Here is an 18679-nt window from a genome sequence, read left to right on the forward strand (position 1 = left end):
GTGAATAATGCTGAGCTGCAGTACCAGGTAAAGCCACATGTATTATTGTGATGCTATGTTTGGAACAATAGTGAAGGGGCACGGCGCTTGCTGGCCACTTCATTCTGCTGATCCATTTGGGACCTGAGGATCGTTCACACATTGGTGGCTTATACTAAAATGTTCCTTGGAGAACCGCTTTAGGAATCAATGAATCTTGGAAGCTAATGTGCTACATTGAGTGAAAAAACTGGCATCGACAACCACAGCAGTCAGTGTATTATAGTCCAAACTCGCATTTGGACAGACACCTTTGCTTTCTTTGACTGTCTTAGTAGTAGTTTACTATACGTTATACTGACCTGGTACAACACACGGTACCCTGTAGACCAGTAGATGAGATATATTTAAACATGTATTGCAAATAGATAGAACTGGTAAGATAAGTAATATGTCATTCTCAATTCACCTGCTCTGGTGTTAAATGTTGTTCCTTGTTTTCATCAGATGTCTTCCATCTCTTCCCCCTGTTCCTCTTTCCCTAACTGGCCCATTATAGATCAAAGTTCTGGGGTTCTCACTCTAGGCAAAGGTTGGATAGATGATCAATGTACAGCATGAGATCTTGTTGTGACGATGTGACTCCGGCAGAGACGGGATCATCTGTATAAACAAATATAAAATCTATTAGCTTTTACTTATTCAGCATTACTCAAAACATGTAATACTTATGGGTATGGAATAATATGATCTGAGTCCTTCCATTTAAACCGGGGAAAGTCTCCGGGTGACCTGGCAGCTGACGCAGGACTGTCCGTATCTTGCCTGCTGCCTTCTCATAAAGGCAAGTCACGAACTTCACTTGCCTGTAAAATTCCTCAATACAAACAATTCAAAGTTTCCTATGTTGTACCCTATCGATGGAAGCCATTACTTTTCCCCATCATATTTGGCACAAACTTTGCACGCTTTCCAATTGGTCAAAGCTGTGGCAGCAAAAGCAATACATATTCTATTTCAAGGACCACCAATGGAAAGTGTTTTTTCTAAATACCATAACAGCAATTAGTTTATACAAAAAATAAAAAAAAAATATTAGGAGATAACAACAAAAGGGCAACCATTAAGTTTTCCATACTGCAAATTTATTGGTGAATCCAAAATCTGTAATTTTTCTTAATATTTGCATCAATTACTATCTTTAAAGGTGTGTTTTTGTCCCTCTTCTGATGCTAGGCCATTAATGATTAATCGGTGGGCGTCTGAACCTCACGACCCCGACCAATTATCAGAATGCAGCTCAGCTCAATTCACGTCAATAAGGCTACGCTGCAGGTCCAGGCAAAGCCACACGTAAGGATGAGTCTGCGTGTCTGGATAAATATTCAAGGGGCTTGTGGCGTTCTTTCTTTCTTATGATCAGCATATGTCTTATGAATGGGCCCCTTCTATCTTAAGGCTATCAATGTTTAAGTCATGGAAAAGTCCTTAAATATTTGCAAAATAACATTTCCTATATTATTGCTTTGTTATAAAATTTGCATTTTTTTAATATTTCATTAGGACAACCCCTTCACATAGGGCATATGGACATTAAACAGGGAGTTTCCACTCGGGACCAGAACATAATTTAAATGGCCGCCATGTACCAGTGTCCTTCCTGCCTCATATCTTAACATATCCTGAGATGTGTGGCGTGACATGGCAAGCTTTAAAAATGAAAATAATTTCTCAATACTTTGTCATGGGATGTCTATGTTTTGAGTGGCCACCCAGTGGTTGTGATGTGGATTGCGGCCGGTCAAGGATTTTGCTAGCATGTCGCGATATTGTATTAAATGGTTTCATGAGAAATTGGAGTCCCGAACAAAATTCAAGCAAAGGTAAGGCTGGACATGTAATATTACGTTTAACTACCTGGATAGTTTTTTCTTTTTTTTGCTTCTTCATTATAAACTTATTTAATAAAGATAGACAAATGATATTGTAACCACTTCAGCTAAGGTAACGTGGGAATTCCCAGCAATCTCTTAAGGGTATGTTCACACGGCCTATTTACGGACGTAAATCGGGCGCTTTTGCCCCGAATTACGCCCGAAAATAGCGCCTCAATAGCGCTGACAAACATCTGCCCATTGAAAGCAATGGGCAGACGTTTGTCTGTTCACACGAGGCGTATATTTACGCGCCGCTGTCAAATGACGGCGCGTAACTAGACGCCCGCGTCAAAGAAGTGACCTGTCACTTCTTTGGCCGTATTTGGAGCCGCTATTCATTGACTCCAATGAATAGCAGCGCTAATTACGGCCGTAATTGACGCGGCGTTCAAGCGCCTGCACATGCCGGTACGGCTGAAATTACGGGGATGTTTTCAGGCTGAAACATCCCCGTAATTTCAGCCGTTACGGACCCCCGCCGTGTGAACATACCCTAATTCTTGAGGTCAAGGACAGAGCAGGACTGAAATGTACATGACTATAACAAACTTGAGGAAGCCCTAGGTGAGCCTACTGCTCAGTGTCACGTAACCTCCCGTGGCTTCAAAATATAACAGTAACCTTTCACCCTACACATTTAAAGACTATAATTATGTAATTAAAAGCAATTATGTAATTCACAGTCCATCATTTGACTCTATAGGAGGCATGTTAGTGGCTTGGATCAATGACCTTTTTAAGTTTTGCACACTGAGCAAGAACAATGAGCCTTTAAATTGATTTCGAAGCACATTCTGATTTCAACATCTGCACAGATTATACAATTAAAAGTGGAACTAGTGGCTTGTTGAAATCATTAGTAAGGAATGTTTGCTGTACACAGTGGCTGCCGTTTATTCATATCCCTTAAAGTGATGCCCCCACCACACACACAACCACTCGCTTGAACATCTCATGGGACAACGCTGTTTAAAAATACATCCAGGACCCTTTAGGAGGCCATTATCATTAAAGTCAACTTTTTGTAAACATCATTGGATTTCTTAAACAAATGCAGTTATTCTTAAGAGAAAAATAGCTTAGTAAATTAAAATATATGGCTATTTGTCCTGAACTTGATGTCTATATATCTTATTTACTAACATTTTTTTATTTTTGTCAAAAAATGTAAAAACAAAACAAAAAATAATTGTAAAAAAATATCTGCTATTTCCTACATTGAAGCTACCGAAAGCTTTAAAGTTAAATTATGTCTTATGCACCAGGACTGTTTTACAAAAAATATTTTGTACCCTGAGATAGGTCTTGAAGCAAATGATTTATTGATAATGATGGTAGTTGAAACAATCAGATCTGATAGATAGAAGTCAGCTCCATTGGTCGGAACATAAAGGCTAGTTTTACACGGGCATAATATGGGATCCATGAACTTTTCAGTTCAGGTTATTAGACCCGTGGTCTTGCCGGGATTTGTGGCATTAATATGAGCAGAAAAATGCACCCTTATTACGCTCATGTGAAACTGACCTTAGGTTAGAGCTCAATATAAATTTTTTTTCCCCATAGGAAAACATTGTGGTTGCACAACAGTCCACGATTTGACTATTCATCTCATTACCAAATGTCACATGACCGAGGCTTTTTGTTTATGCTTCAGAAATCTTCTCAGTTGCTAGTAGTAAATGCTGTTCGATATTTCACATTATCCAACCAATTTTCCTGTTATGAGACATAGTTTTTTGATGTAGGTCCCATATCCGATTAAAAAAATTGTAATGATTGTCATACCGTGGGCAAATCATTACATCTATGGTAAGCTTTAGCTAAATAGCGGAGATGATAACTAATATTGCGACCATTGCAGCTTCAAAAGTTATAGTTAGCATTTCTAACAGAGTCCCGGAAGGTAATTCTGCCTAGTTATGTGCTTATATATCCCAAGCGTCAATATGTCTGGATATCTAGGGACATTTGACTAGAGATAACCAAACTTGTGAAAATTCACTTCCCCAGCATTCAACTAATAGAGACATGGACGATTACAGAACAGTTTCCACATATAAGTCAATGAAGGCTGAAACGGGGGTTTGTATTAAAGAATTTCAGCCTCCATTGTCTCATATGAGGGAAATACGGCTCCATAAAAGGAAATTTGCCCAAAATTTAAAAAGCTTGGCATACACCTAAGATTATTTTTGGCCGCAATCGTACCTCGGATGGTTCATACGATCATTCCTATGAACGATCTGACCAGCAAAATACCAGACTAAACTGGCAGATGAGTGAGGGAGTTTACATTTTAAAAAAAACAACAGAGTGGGCTTGCGCAAATTGGCACGTGACCGACAATATTTTGTCGACCATGCCATACACGTTTATTTTCAACTGACAACGGTTGTAAACATCCAACCTGACAGATCACATTTTTGCCAGACTGTAGTCTGCCGTCAGCCATCGCAAACGATTATTCGCATATAATTACCAAACGATTGTTAACCGAAATGGTCCAAGTTGGCAATTTCGGCTGACTTTTATCTTATGTATATGGTAAGCTTAAGAAAGCTGCATGAAAACCCTTTATTTAGGTTGTAATGTCCCCTATCTACCTCAGAAACAGATATCCTATTAGTGAATATTGAATTAACGCACATCTACGAGCCAAAGAGCATTTCTCGCTCTGTTGGACCTAAAATATTCATCCATTACACATAGAATGATGTAATTCCTCATTTCCCCTGCGGTAGCGCTGCAAAGGAATTAAATACTTGCTGATGGATTCCTGCTTAGCTAATTGTGGAGGGTCTCAGCCATGGGATAGCCTATGATGCATATTGGCTAAAATTAGCTAAAGGACTACTCTTTACTGATGAATTTATTGTTCTTTAACCACTCCTATAAAATTAGTCAATAAACATACATTTTCTAAAATTTAAATTTAGTTTAAGACATTTAGCCCAATTTCCTTTGCTTCACCGGTCATCCTATAAAAGCCAGGATATAATATTCTGTTGCAGCTAAATTATTTTTATAGACAAAATAATAGACTTGTATGTACCTAACACCATTTGATATTATTTGTTATTATCCATTTGGAGATTCGTATTATGTGATACTGGTCCGGTATGTGTGCAGAGACGGCTAATTTGCTACCCATTCGCCTAATTCTCCTTCCTTCTTGCATTAGTTTTTATATACATCCTGGTCATCAATATCAGGTATCTGACTGGAGGATAGAAATTCATTCATGTTTTCCCCCCTGTTTCCTTAGCATGTGATTCTCCTGGGCCTCTTAGGATGAACTTAATAAGTAACATATTATTTTGCCAAAGGAGATCCTTGAGCTGGCCTCGGGAATGTATCACAAATTAGTAACAGAGCTACAAAACCGTAATACAGTTGTTACTTCAAGTCAGTTTTGCAGAAAAAAAAAAACAGAACTGGAATATAAGGAACAAAGCATTCGAAGCATAGAGCCTGGATTATTCATCTCTAAATATTATTCCGTATATAAACCTAATAGAGTACTCTCCACATTCTTCAAATTGACAATTTCTTGTAGTAAAATCTGTAAATTATTACTAAAGGGGTCGTCCGTGATTACAAAAAAGGGTTTGTTTTTGTTTTGCCAGAAACAGCGCCACTCTTGTCCATGGGCTGTGTCTGTGTCAGCTCTTTTCACTTAAATGAGGATGAGTTGCAATACCAGACACAGCCATTTGACATGAGTAGTGCTGTTTCGGTGAAAAAAAAAATATGATTATTTTTCCGTAATCTTAGACAACCCATATAATACTATTTCAGTAAGGCTTCATTCACATCTGCGCTAGGGCTCCGTTCCGACTGAGCTTTTCGTCGGAACGGAGCCCTGACAGACACAAACGGAAACCATAGGTGGGTCTCCATTGTGCATGGGTTCCGTCGTTTTGACGGAATCAATAGCGAGGTCGAAGCATCGGAACGGAGCCCTAGGGCAGATGTGAACGAAGCCTAAAGAAGGCTGCAACTTGATTACATTGTTGTCAGATAATTAACCCTTCATGTTCTGCAGATTTTTGTTTAGTATTTTGCATTAAATAGTAAACAAAAAAGTTAAAAGACTAAAAAGGTGGGCAATGTATTTTACTGTTCGTTTTAGGATATCAATTTTAAGAAAGGTATGTCACTGGACATTTCCTTTATCATTCTTATTTATAGCAGTAGAATGGAGCTAAGATTTCAAAGAGTGACCACATATAGGTATGCACTGTTATAGATTATACATTGAAGGTTTCAGTATGGATACCAGATACAGCTAAAATGTTTATCCCAAATGTTCCTAATTCCTTCAAAAGACTTTGGAATGTGTATGCAGTGAGGTTGTCCAGCGTGAGGATCTGTCAAGTACAAATCAATTAAACTAAAATTACATATTTGCACCAAGGGTTACATACATGAACCTAGCAGCCTTTAAGGGGGTGACTCATAAAAATCTGGCCCTCCATGCATTACATAGTTGTCCATTCATTTCAATGGCCACCTTGGGATTCTACAATGTCTGGTCAGTTATCTCTGGGGTTAACAACCCCTTTTTAAGTAGACGTTTTTTTTATCATGAGACAACCCTATTACCCTGTTATCATAAGACCAGGGGTAGACAACGACTTTGGGTGTATGTTGCGCAAAAGTTACACAAGTTACGCAATTTAATGTAAATGTGATACCAAGTCGTGCGAAAGTTACATTTGGCTAAACTTTGAGGCAACAATCTCCAACATAATTAGATTGGTACCAAGGCATTTCATAACAAAAAATAGAAAAAAATAAAAAATGTTTATATATATATATATATATATATATATATATATATATAGATATCTATATATACATAGATGTAGATAGATATCTATTATACATACATAGATATCTATATATACATATATATAGATATCTATAGATACAGTGGAGGAAATAAGTATTTGATCCCTTGCTGATTTTGTAAGTTTGCCCACTGTCCAAGTCATGAACAGTCTAGAATTTTTAGGCTAGGTTAATTTTACCAGTGAGAGATAGATTATATAAAAAAAAAAAAAAGAAAATCACATTGTCAAAATGATATCTATTTATTTGCATTGTGCACAGAGAAATAAGTATTTGATCCCCTACCAACCATTAAGAGTTCAGCCTCCTCCAGACCAGTTACACGCTCCAAATCAACTTGGTACCTGCATTAAATACAGCTGTCTTACATGGTCACCTGTATAAAAGACTCCTGTCCACAGACTCCATTAATCAGTCTGACTCTAACCTCTACAACATGGGCAAGACCAAAGAGCTTTCTAAGGATGTCAGGGACACGATCATAGACCTGCACAAGGCTGGAATGGGCTACAAAACCATAAGTAAGACGCTGGGTGAGAAGGAGACAACTGTTGGTGCAATAGTAAGAAAATGGAAGACATAAAAAATGACTGTCAATCGACATCGATCTGGGGCTCCATGCAAAATCTCACCTCGTGGGGTATCCTTGATCCTGAGGAAGGTGAGAGCTCAGCCGAAAACTACACGGGGGGAACTTGTTAATGATCTCAAGGCAGCTGGGACCACAGTCACCAAGAAAACCATTGGTAACACATTACGCCGTAATGGATTAAAATCCTGCAGTGCCCGCAAGGTCCCCCTGCTCAAGAGGGCACATGTACAGGCCCGTCTGAAGTTTGCAAATGAACATCTGGATGATTCTGAGAGTGATTGGGAGAAGGTGCTGTGGTCAGATGAGACTAAAATTTAGCTCTTTGGCATTAACTCAACTCGCCGTTTTTGGAGGAAAAGAAATGCTGCCTTTGACCCAAAGAACACTGTCCCCACTGTCAAGCATGGAGGTGGAAACATTATGTTTTGGGGGTGTTTCTCTGCAAAGGGCACAGGACTAGTTCACCGCATCAATGGGAGAATGGATGGAGCCATGTACCGTCAAATCCTGAGTGACAACCTCCTTCCCTCCACCAGGACATTAAAAATGGCTCGTGGCTGGGTCTTCCAGCACGACAATTACCCGAAACATACAGCCAAGGCAACAAAGGAGTGGCTCAAAAAGAAGCACATTAAGGTCATGGAGTGGCCTAGCCAGTTTCCAGACCTTAATCCCATCGAAAACTTTTGGAGGGAGCTGAAGATCCGAGTTGCCAAGCGACAGCCTCGAAATCTTAATGATTTACAGATGATCTGCAAAGAGGAGTGGGCCAAAATTCCATCTAACATGTGTGCAAACCTCATCATCAACTACTAAAAATGTCTGACTGCTGTGCGTGCCAACAAGGGTTTTGCCACCAAGTATTAAGTCTTGTTTGCCAAAGGGATCAAATACTTATTTCTCTGTGCACAATGCAAATAAATATATATAATTTTGACAATGTGATTTTTTTAATATAATCTATCTCTCACTGGTAAAATTAACCTAGCCTAAAAATTCTAGACTGTTCATGACTTGGACAGTGGGCAAACTTACAAAATCAGCAAGGGATCAAATACTTATTTCCTCCACTGTAGATAGATAGATACATATTATGAGTAATAGTGTAATTCCCTACAGAATATTCAAATATTTATTTATGGTATGGATTTAGTCAGGAAAAAGCAGAATAAGGGTCGTACTACACGGTCCGATGTGGGCCATGTAAACGAGCAGCATTCTTCGACACAGCACGGAGCAATGATTTCTTATGTATAGGGATGAGTGATCATTACTCCGATCGCTCGTCCCATACATTTTGGTGAGATGTGCTGTCGACAACGATGATTTTTAATGCTGCATAAAAGAGCAGATCAGCCGATGAACTATGTCGTTCATCGGCTGATCATTGCCCTTTTTACACAGGGCAGTGATCTGGAACGAGCATTCATATGAACGCTCGTTTGTCTGATCAATGTGTAGTAGGGCCTTAAGACCTACTAGTTTATCTGAATAACCTGTCACATTTATCATGTTGTCCTATCTCCAGTAGCATGTTATAGAGCAGGAGGAGATGAGCAGATTTATATATAGTTTTTTGGGAAAAGATGCAGTATAATGGGCGTCCAGTGGGTGGTCCTACTCGGTGACTGACAACTATCTCTGTATGCACACTAATACAGAGAAGGCTGTCAATCATTGAATTGCCCACTACACTCACGAGCCCAACATTACCAGAAACCCAATGGCCCAAGTGACAACGCTAATCCCAAGACACATACTTAATATATTTGTGGATTCTTTTCGTTTAAACATTCAATTTTGTAATTAAGTATTTTTTTTCCAAAAGATACCTAAGGCACTCTAATCAATGTATGACTTGCTTTGACTGGCACAATTTGTATTCTGTTCTGCCTGGGAAACAACATCTTGTATAAAAATATATTTGAAATACACAGCCTTGTATAACTTCCATGTAGAAAGCCGAAAACAATTTCTTATTTTCCAAGTCGTTTTTAATGTATGATTATAGCAGTTTTTTATATGCATTAGCATGAAACATATAGACGCATAACCCCAGGCAAGTTCAGTTGGAATTCTTAATATGGGTCTCCACGTTTGGTCTCTGTGCATAAAATGGCCATAAACTGGCCAGAAGGGACTAGAAGGGCTAATTACCTTTCAAATTCCTTAGGATGGTAAAATCAGGTAGTGAGAGAACGATACCTCCCACTGGTTTAACAAGATCTGCCTTCTAAGTTTACTGCTCTATGTCTGTATGTGGTTTAGTGTGCTTTGCCGTAAAAAAAAGAACAAAAGCGTAAAAAAATAAAATAACTGTTCTCCTAACAATTCTTTTTAGATTTGTGTGTATAATGAGTACTGATAACTACAACTCTTTTTCCAGTGTTGGCAATAAGAATTGCATGAATTCTTTTTATAATTATTTTTTCCCACCAAAATAAGCTAAACACTAAAAAAAGAAAAAAAAAAGAAAAAAGTAGGATGGTAAGGCAGAAAAAAATAATTAGGCCAGAACCAACAAACAGAAAGGACCAGGAGTCGTAAAAATAAGCAAAATATTTCTCTTTTTTTCCCCTCTAGGGATTGAGTTTAGAAATAAAAATGTCAACACTCTATTTCATCAGTTGGCCCAGTTATTTGTGGTATCAATGGCCAAAAATATATTTTGTACCTAAGCACTGAAATGAACTCCGTATTACCCAATGCTAACAGCATTAACCACAGTGATTAGAAGTGCAACAACTGGAAAATCCCAATTGTTTTCCTGTAAAAAAAAAAGAAAATAACGAAATTCTTGTTTGTCTCCTGGGGACAACGGCCAGCCTCAGAATACTGATGAATTTATGCCAAGAATAACAAAATATAAGGATATTTCTAAGCTGCAGAACAAGGTGAAAGTCCATTCCCATCAGCGTGATGATATGATGTGTACTTTGTACTTCACACTACCGATTTCTACAAATTTCTGTTTTACTTTTTGCTTTCTTGAAATGTTATACGTTCCAGACTCCAATACCTTTAACTCACTCTGTTCTCTTCCTTAGGTGTTGAAATGTTGAGATGGACTAACTAGGATGGTGAAACATACGAGAAAAATAAAAACATGGTCAAAATAGGACATTGATCCCCCGGGAGGCCTGAAGAGTTCAACACAAAAATCCAAAAACTCTGAGAGAAGTATTGCCAGATATGCAGAGGCATACGGACGCCACCCTCCGGAGGAACCTATCTAAATAGCTTATACGTGTAACATTATATCAATTTTAAATCAAGCTTGTCAATGCAGTACTCGAAGCTTAAATCTTTCTGGCTAGATTAAAAGGCGGAGTAAAGTGAAAGATCTAACTAATCTAGGATCAACTTCTTCTCAGTTCAAAGGCTACGGCCTTTCTAGAGGATCAATTGCAACTTCCTTTGAAGACGCGCCCTTAAGTTCATTAAAGAAATTTCACTGACTTTGACAGATTTGCACCTTAAAAAGATAACATAAGTTCAAAAATGACAGCTAGTGTGTAAGGTATTCTTTACTTCATAACACATATATGTACTGTGTATATGTGTAGACTTAACCCTTTGGAAGTCAAAGATACGGCCATGTAATGTAATGAAGATACAATGTATTTAAAATAATAATTTTAAATATATTAATACAATTAACATATTTAAATTGTGATGGATATTTTAAAATTGTATTCTCTTTACTGAAATAAGAAAATGTGACCGTTTTTTGCAACTATAAGTCAATATATTATATATTTTTCATTTATATAATTCCCATTACGAATATGGTGTCTACATATTTATCATTTGTGAATATAGATAGTAATTAATCACATTAAAAATGTTTAACAATGTTTATTACATCTATAGTGGTAAAAATGTATTTATGACTTTGAAACCAAATTTTTTATTATTTCTCAAATGCATCTAAAATGTAAAATGAAGCAACTCTACAAATAGTCTTGATTAAAACATCAAATCCTTCCATTTTGTGTCTACAGTTCCTATGTGACCTATGTGTCTCTATGGTTAAAAACGAAGATGTACTCCCTTTTATTTTTCCACTACTTCTTGCTAACCTACCAAATGTGTAAAGAAAGATTTAGGGGATGGATGAAAGGGAATATGACTGCAGGATCAGACTACACAGGGTTTGTATGTAGTCTGTAACCATGGAGACACATAGGTCGGAGTAGGAGTTGTAGAAGCAAAACAGTAGGCTATATTTAAAGGGAACCTGTCCCCAGCATTTCACTTATTGAACTCTACTCACCCCTCGCTGGCTGTTGCGGTCAGAAGTCCATTGGTGTTATCCCCTCTCCTAAACTACTCGTACCGTAAATAACGTTTTTTAAACATTATGATAATAATTCTGTAGTCTCGCTCTTTCCTCTTCATATGCCCACCCACCGCCTAAAACCGGCCCGCCCTGAATGCCGAAATCCCATCTGAGATAGCGCGCATGTGTCCATCATGTATGGTCCGACACCATTCCCTGCTTCGTCCGGGCCTCAAATCTAGTTACTGCACATGTGCCGCTATGGTGTCACGTTGTGCGCGCACCAGAACAGATCGATGCGCAAGCGCGGGATTTCGTGTGTGCTGGGGGAGAGGCGAGGAGCTGTCAATCAAAAGTAAGGAGGCGGGGTTAACTTGAAAAGGCTTGAGGAATGAAGATATGACTCTTTTCAAACAAAGATATGACTCTCTTTTACGCTAATTAGCATACAGCACAGGAACACTAAAACACTGAATACTAAAACTACAGAGCCGACTTAAAAGATAATTATAAGTTACATAAAAATTATTTTCCACCCACTACCACCAGGTAACTTGTTCCCGACCGCTGGCTGTGTTTTTACGGCCAGCGGTCAGGGTCCTTAAAACCCGCGCCATAGACTTTGTACGGCGCAGGTTTTGACATGCTGCCCGAGTGATCGGGCAGCTGAATGTCGGGTCTCCGGCTGTCAGTGACTGCCGGGGACCCTGAGGAGAAGATAGAAGCAGCTTTCGCTGCTTCTGTCTTCTCCGATCTCTTTTACACAGCGCTCAATTAACGCTAGGATTAGAGGCAGTGGCCGCGCCGCTGTCTCTATTGGTCCCAGTGTTCATGTGACTGGTCACATGATCACCAGGTACCGTTACTGATAGACTGCTGCTGGGTCTAACTAGACCCAGCACAGCCCTATTAATGACAATAGTCACTATGAGAGGGCTGATTTCCACTGTAACTGGGGCTGCTGTGCAGCCCCAATTACAGTGGGAAAAGATGGTGTAAAAGAAAGAAAGAAAATATAGAAAGTTCCCCAAAGGTCTTTTTTGACCTTTGAGGGACAGACCATAGTAATAAAAAAATAAAAGTAACGTAAAGTGCAAAAAAAAATAATAATAGACATACAATACCCACCGTCCAAAAAACGTTCCCCCCCCCCGCCAATTATTGTCGTAATGCTAGCCCTGACCCAATTACCCTAATATAGACATGTAAAAGCTTATTTCTTTTACTAATTCAAACTTTAAGCCTAAAAATTCTAAAATAGCAAAAAGGATGTGTATAAAAATGATAAAAAAAAGAAACCTGCATCGTCTACAGAAAAAACATCACAAAAATCACGTCGCTAACCCAACAAATAAAAAAGTTATAGCCATTTAACTAACCCATGCTAAAAATGGCTAAACGGAGTCTGGTCCTGAAGGCTCAAAATAGCCCGGTCCTGAACTGGTTAATAGGTAAAATGCTGGGGACAGGTTCTCTTTAATCAAAAGTATGGCTCATTTTTGGCTATTATTACATTTTAAATAAAAAAGCGCAATTTCATAGGAACCTAAGTGACATAACAACATTAAACATGTTTTTGGGGTGTGGGTGTAGCTGGCTTGGATCTGAACCCAAAAATATATTGCTGCAAGGCAGAAGAATGCATATTGTTTTAAATATTTTCTTATATTTTTTTCATAATATAATCTTGAACAGTAGTTAATAGGGTTGGGCTGGCCGACCAGAGAAACCTTCATTGGGCCCAGCCTTTGACACAATAATGGGCCCTAATACAACAAGGACCCAAAGGTCCAGCAGAAGACAAACTTATTTGGAACTGACCCTGGAAACCTGCCACTAGGGTCTATTTTTATGTGATGATTCACAAAAAACCTATTAGACCTTAATAATCATATGTCCTGTGTGTGCAATGATAGAAACAAAGATTAAGATGCACTTAAAAGTGGACAGGTACATATTCTACATAGATGGAGGCGGGGCCCTCAGAATCATTTCCTCTGGAGGACCCAAACACCCCTAGTCAAACAATTCTAGTTGCTATAATTCTTTTGTTCAGGGCATTGGTTTAGACCCCACCTCCCTAACCCCTACCGGTTGAGGTAATGATAATTAAGTAGGAAATAACAATATGCTTAATTTATAAGATACAGCATATTCACACACAGTATAGACTTCAAACTGTGTAAAGATAATTAAGAAAAATTACCCAGAATTTTTTAAGACAACACAAAAATATTAATTTCACTTTTTTGATCTCTTAGCCAAATCTGTCATGTACAATTCAGCCTCCAAAAACACCCGTGAACAAAAACCTTCCTCATTAAAAAGGTATTTTCGAAATTGATACTTTTCTCTTACTGAGATCCTAATTTTTCTGACTACCTGACAGAGAGATCGGAAGAAACGCTGCTGGTTAATATTCCCAACTCTGGGCACAGGGTTAGTATTTGAAAGGTTAGGAAAAGGAAGATGTAACTATAAGACTCCTTACCTTCATTTAATTAAATTAAGTAAAAATTACAACAAAATATCAAAAGAGATTAAAATAACGTAAAAACATGTATTGTTAAATGTTTGAATAGAAAGAGCTACTATGGTACTACTCAGTCATTAAAACAACCCTTTTCTATATGTCCTATTAGGGCATATGGACATTATTGAGGGGGTCCCCTCTATGAGCTAAAGAAGAGAGCCACTTACAAAGAGCAGATCTTGCTCTGGCGGCGGACTCAGCCCGACCACGTATCACATGGCCGGTATATAATACTACATTTCTGCTGCTTGAACCACAGCAGGGGAAATGTATGGCTAGTTGCAGCTTCCACTGGCGGTAACAGCTGGCTTCAATTTGAAAAGGGGTTGTCTTCATGAGACAACTGCTTTTCTTGTATTTAATAATCAGAGTTAGGCCTCATTTACACGAGCGTAATATACGCGCGTACGACGCGCGTGCTTTTCACCCGTGTCGTACGCACCTATATTACTCTATGGGGCAGTGCAGACGATGCGTGAATTTTGCGCAGCGCGAGTGCGTTGCGTAAAACTCACGACATGTTCTATAATCGTGCATTTTTCGCGCATCACGCACCCATTGAAGTCAACGGGTGCGTGAAAACCACGCATGCCGCACGGAAGCACTTCCGTGCGAACTGCGTGATTCGCGCAAGAGCTGTCAAACTGAATGTAAACATTAAAGCACCACGTGCTTTTCTGTTTACAAACATCCGAACGGAGTGTCTTAGACATGAGCGAAACTAACTTTACCGGGTTCGGCCGAACTCGTTTTGACCGAACCCGGCAGAGTTAAACTGGTTCAGCACCCTGGACAGTGACTTCCGATTACAATATACGTGAACGTGTAAATAAAAAAAAAGTTCTGACTTACCGAGAACTCCCGGCTTCTTCCTCCAGTCTGACCTCCCGGGATGACAATTCAGTCCAAGTGACAGCTGCAGCCAATCACAAGCCTAGCACAGGCTGCAGCGGTCACATGGACTGCCGCGTCATCCAGGGAGGTGGGGCCAGAGAGTCAAGAGAGTTGCGTCACCAAGGACGCGTCACCAAGGCAACGGCCGGGAAGTTCTCGGTAAGTACGAACCTCTTTTTTTTTAAACAGGTTACTCGATATGGTGATTGGAATGCACTGTCGAGGGTGCTGAAAGAGTTACTGCCGATCAGTTAACTCTTTCAGCACCATGGACAGTGACTGATGTCGACTAGCCTCATCTCTATGATGGCGGCTGCGCGAAAATCACGCAGCCGCGCATCATACACGGATGACACACGGAGCTGTCAAGTGCCTTTTGCGCACGCAAAACGCAGCGTTTTTTGCGCGTGCAAAACGCACACGCTCGTGTAAATCAGGCCTTAATGGTGAGAAAATAGTATAGACCAGTAGCCCCATGACAACACTTTCTCTCATTAGTTTTAACAGATGGGTATTATCATAGGAATGTTGGGCAACCAATTAGAATCTAGCGTTCATTTTATAGCAAAGGTGAGAAAATTGAAGAAGAAATCGGATTGTTTAGGATGAAGCATAGTGTCCTTATAATAACAATGAGCTGAAAGAACGCAGGAGCAGAAAGTGTTGTCATGTGGACATACGTAGGCAAAGAAGCTATTTACACAGATGATCTGTACCTTTCACCTGTGATTGCTTGCCACATGAGTAACATAATTATGAATCATCTGGTAGCTAAGGATGTACAGGCCTTAAAGGGGTTATCTAGTTAATAATAAACAATTTTCGAATACCCTATTAGTTAATAGAAGGGGATCCTCTTTTCAGGGCCCTTATCTCTTGTCCTAGTGGAGAGCGTCTACAAAGAGCATCTCTTGCTCTGGAAGACCTGTCCTGTACTACATTACACAGACAACCTATTGATTTGAATGAGCACGTGTAATGCTTAATTTACCCTGTGGTGGCACGGCAGGTAAAATTTGAAAAATTTAGAAGAACCAGTATATTCCAAGATGTTAAAGTGGTTTTCCCATCTTCGACATTTATGGCATATCCACAGTCTGATAGATGCGGGTCCCACCTCAGGCATCTACATCTATCTCTAGAATGGGGCCCCCTAAACCCCATTCTAGCTTACTCGGCTTCGCTACCTCCTGGCCATTTCCTGGTTAGGTGGTTGGGAGTTACGGAAACAGCCAAGTGCCTGCTGAGCTACTCTGTTTCCGTAACTCCAATAGAAGTGAATGGGAGTTACTGAAACAGCGTAGCACGGCGAGCTACACCGTTCCCAGAACTTGGTAGCTACGGAAACAGCGTAGCTTGCCGTGCTACGCTGTTTCTGTAACACCTGTTCCCATAGCTCAGTGAGCTCGGCTGTTTCCGTAATTCCCGACCACCTAACCAGGATGTGACCAGGAAGCAGCGAGAGCTGAGTAAGCTAGAACGGGGTTTAGGGGGCCCCATTCTAGAGATAGATGTAGATGCCTGAGGTGGGACCCGCATCTATCAGATGCTATGCCATAAATGTCCAAGATGGGAAAACCACTTTAAAGATGAAAGCCAGGGGTTTCCAAAACGCGGTGCCTCAGGCTCGCCTGTGCCTATCTGAATGTGGAGAAGATGTATGTCTGACATATCATAGTGACATGTCAGAAGTTTGGATTGGGGGGGGTCCAAGCACAGAGACCCCCACCAATCGCTAGAACGAAGCAGCTGAAGCACTCAGATGAGCGCTCAGCCGCTTCGTGTCTGTTTGGCTTTTTCCAGAAAGACGATGTATCGGTGTACGGGCTCAATAGACTTTCTATTGAGTCCGTACACCGATCCATTTATTTCCGGTAAAAGCCGAACAGACATGAAGCGTCTGAGCGCTCACACGAGTGCTTCAGCTGCTTAGTTCTAGCGATTGGTGGGGGTCTCAGTGCTCGGACCCCCACCAATCCAAGCTTCTGACATGTCACTATGACATGTCAGAAGTTTGTCAAACATTTAGCTAAACTTTAAAAGTCAAAGAACTTTATCATCTACAATCTTTCCTGGTCCAAGATGTTGATATGTGAGGCTTCTCATGAAATAAAGATCAACCAAAATTTTATGAATTTATTGCACTCGTAATTTCTTTTCTTTAACAAAATATGTGTTGCCATTTCAGTAAGGCATCAGATAATAATACACATTTACTTCACAATATGTGCTGTTCAGCTTCCTCAATTGCTCTCAAAATGTTTTCCCTGTTTTGGGATTTTTTTTAAAAATAGAACATTTTAGAAATTGCAGGTCAAATTTTTGACCTTGTGGCTAAAAAGAGGAATTGGTCAAAAAGGAAACAGAGATCCCCATGCCATATCCAGCTGACTCCAATTTACCTAAATACTTGCAGCTGAATATTAGTCTATATTATACAACAATTAGACCCTTTCAAGCAAAAACACACAAAATTCTCATCCATGCTGATCTTGTGGCAGAATTTATGGGCAGATGTCCGGAAAAGTGACCATTTAGGGAACATTTAGTAAAATACTGAGCACTCCATCATTTACTATTCTTATATAGTATTAATATTTCAATACAAAGCCACATTTTTGATGATGAAAGTATATCATTAAGTATTTCCTGAATGTTACACATAAAACTAAAAAGTCATAAAACACCCCAAAATGGACATCCCCGAAACTTTCATTATTCAATGAAATGCCAGTGTTTCACAGATAAGCAAACTACAATCTGCCCTAGTCTAGGAGGTGGAAGGTTGGAACGTAGACACTATAAACCCACAAGTTAGAGCCTCTGAGAAGAGAGAAACAAAGATATTTTTATTGTTAGGGCCACTGTTTACTGAGAATGTTCTTATAGATTAATAACATGCGCACCGCCCCTCCAGAGAACGCTATGGGAATTATGAAATCAGCCAATAAGTTGTGTGTGTTTAAAATTCATTTTATAACATACCAGCACAGAACTTTTTTTCTGTTAAAATGATGACTGCCCGCTGCCACCACTAGGGGGATTTATGCAGCGAATCCGTCTTCACTAAGCAGCAAAGCTCCCACTAGTGGCAGCTGTATAAAACCAGAATTTTATTATTTATGTCCCTACAGGGAATCTAGAGCTCTGTAACAGAAAAAGGTTACTCTGACTCCTATAAAAATATATTCAGAAATTAATCAGCACACAATTTTTGATCTATTTGGAAAAAAAAAGGGCAAAACTATAAGTGCAGTATCATGAAGTAAGCTAACTCAGTCTATGATAAAACCACTTATTACACCTGGGGATATCACGTTGTGTTGAATGAAAAATGTCTACTGCACCTGACACATTCAGCTCTGCTACATCTCTAGAAGTCCTTGTCCTATGTAAAATTAAAATATCGACAAAACATACTTTGTAGTTATAGAAAAGTATATTTCACAAACTTGGCTCTACTGCCGTATTAGGTATGGGAGATGTGTAGATATATAATATTTTCCGGATTGTACATCCTCTATTGCCTGGGGTGCAGTTTTTGAAAATCACAGCACAGTGAAGTGCAAGGTTGACAGCACAAACAAAGCAGAGGAAGAATAAAG

General features: G+C 39.4%; 1 protein-coding gene across 6 annotated transcripts in view; it reads right to left on the reverse strand.

The window, feature by feature from the left end:
* Positions 1–555: 555 nt before the first annotated feature.
* The window catches only part of ERC2 (ELKS/RAB6-interacting/CAST family member 2), a 670240-nt gene continuing 652116 nt past the window's right edge, over positions 556–18679 (reverse strand). For all 6 annotated transcript variants that reach the window (XM_075833908.1, XM_075833906.1, XM_075833904.1 and 3 more), the window contains one exon: positions 556–642. The gene's annotated coding sequence lies outside the window, so the exon portion shown is untranslated. The remainder of the gene's footprint in view (positions 643–18679) is intronic.

This window comes from Rhinoderma darwinii, chromosome 7, assembly GCF_050947455.1.
Source record: "Rhinoderma darwinii isolate aRhiDar2 chromosome 7, aRhiDar2.hap1, whole genome shotgun sequence".
Classification (NCBI taxonomy): Eukaryota; Metazoa; Chordata; class Amphibia; order Anura; family Rhinodermatidae; genus Rhinoderma; species Rhinoderma darwinii.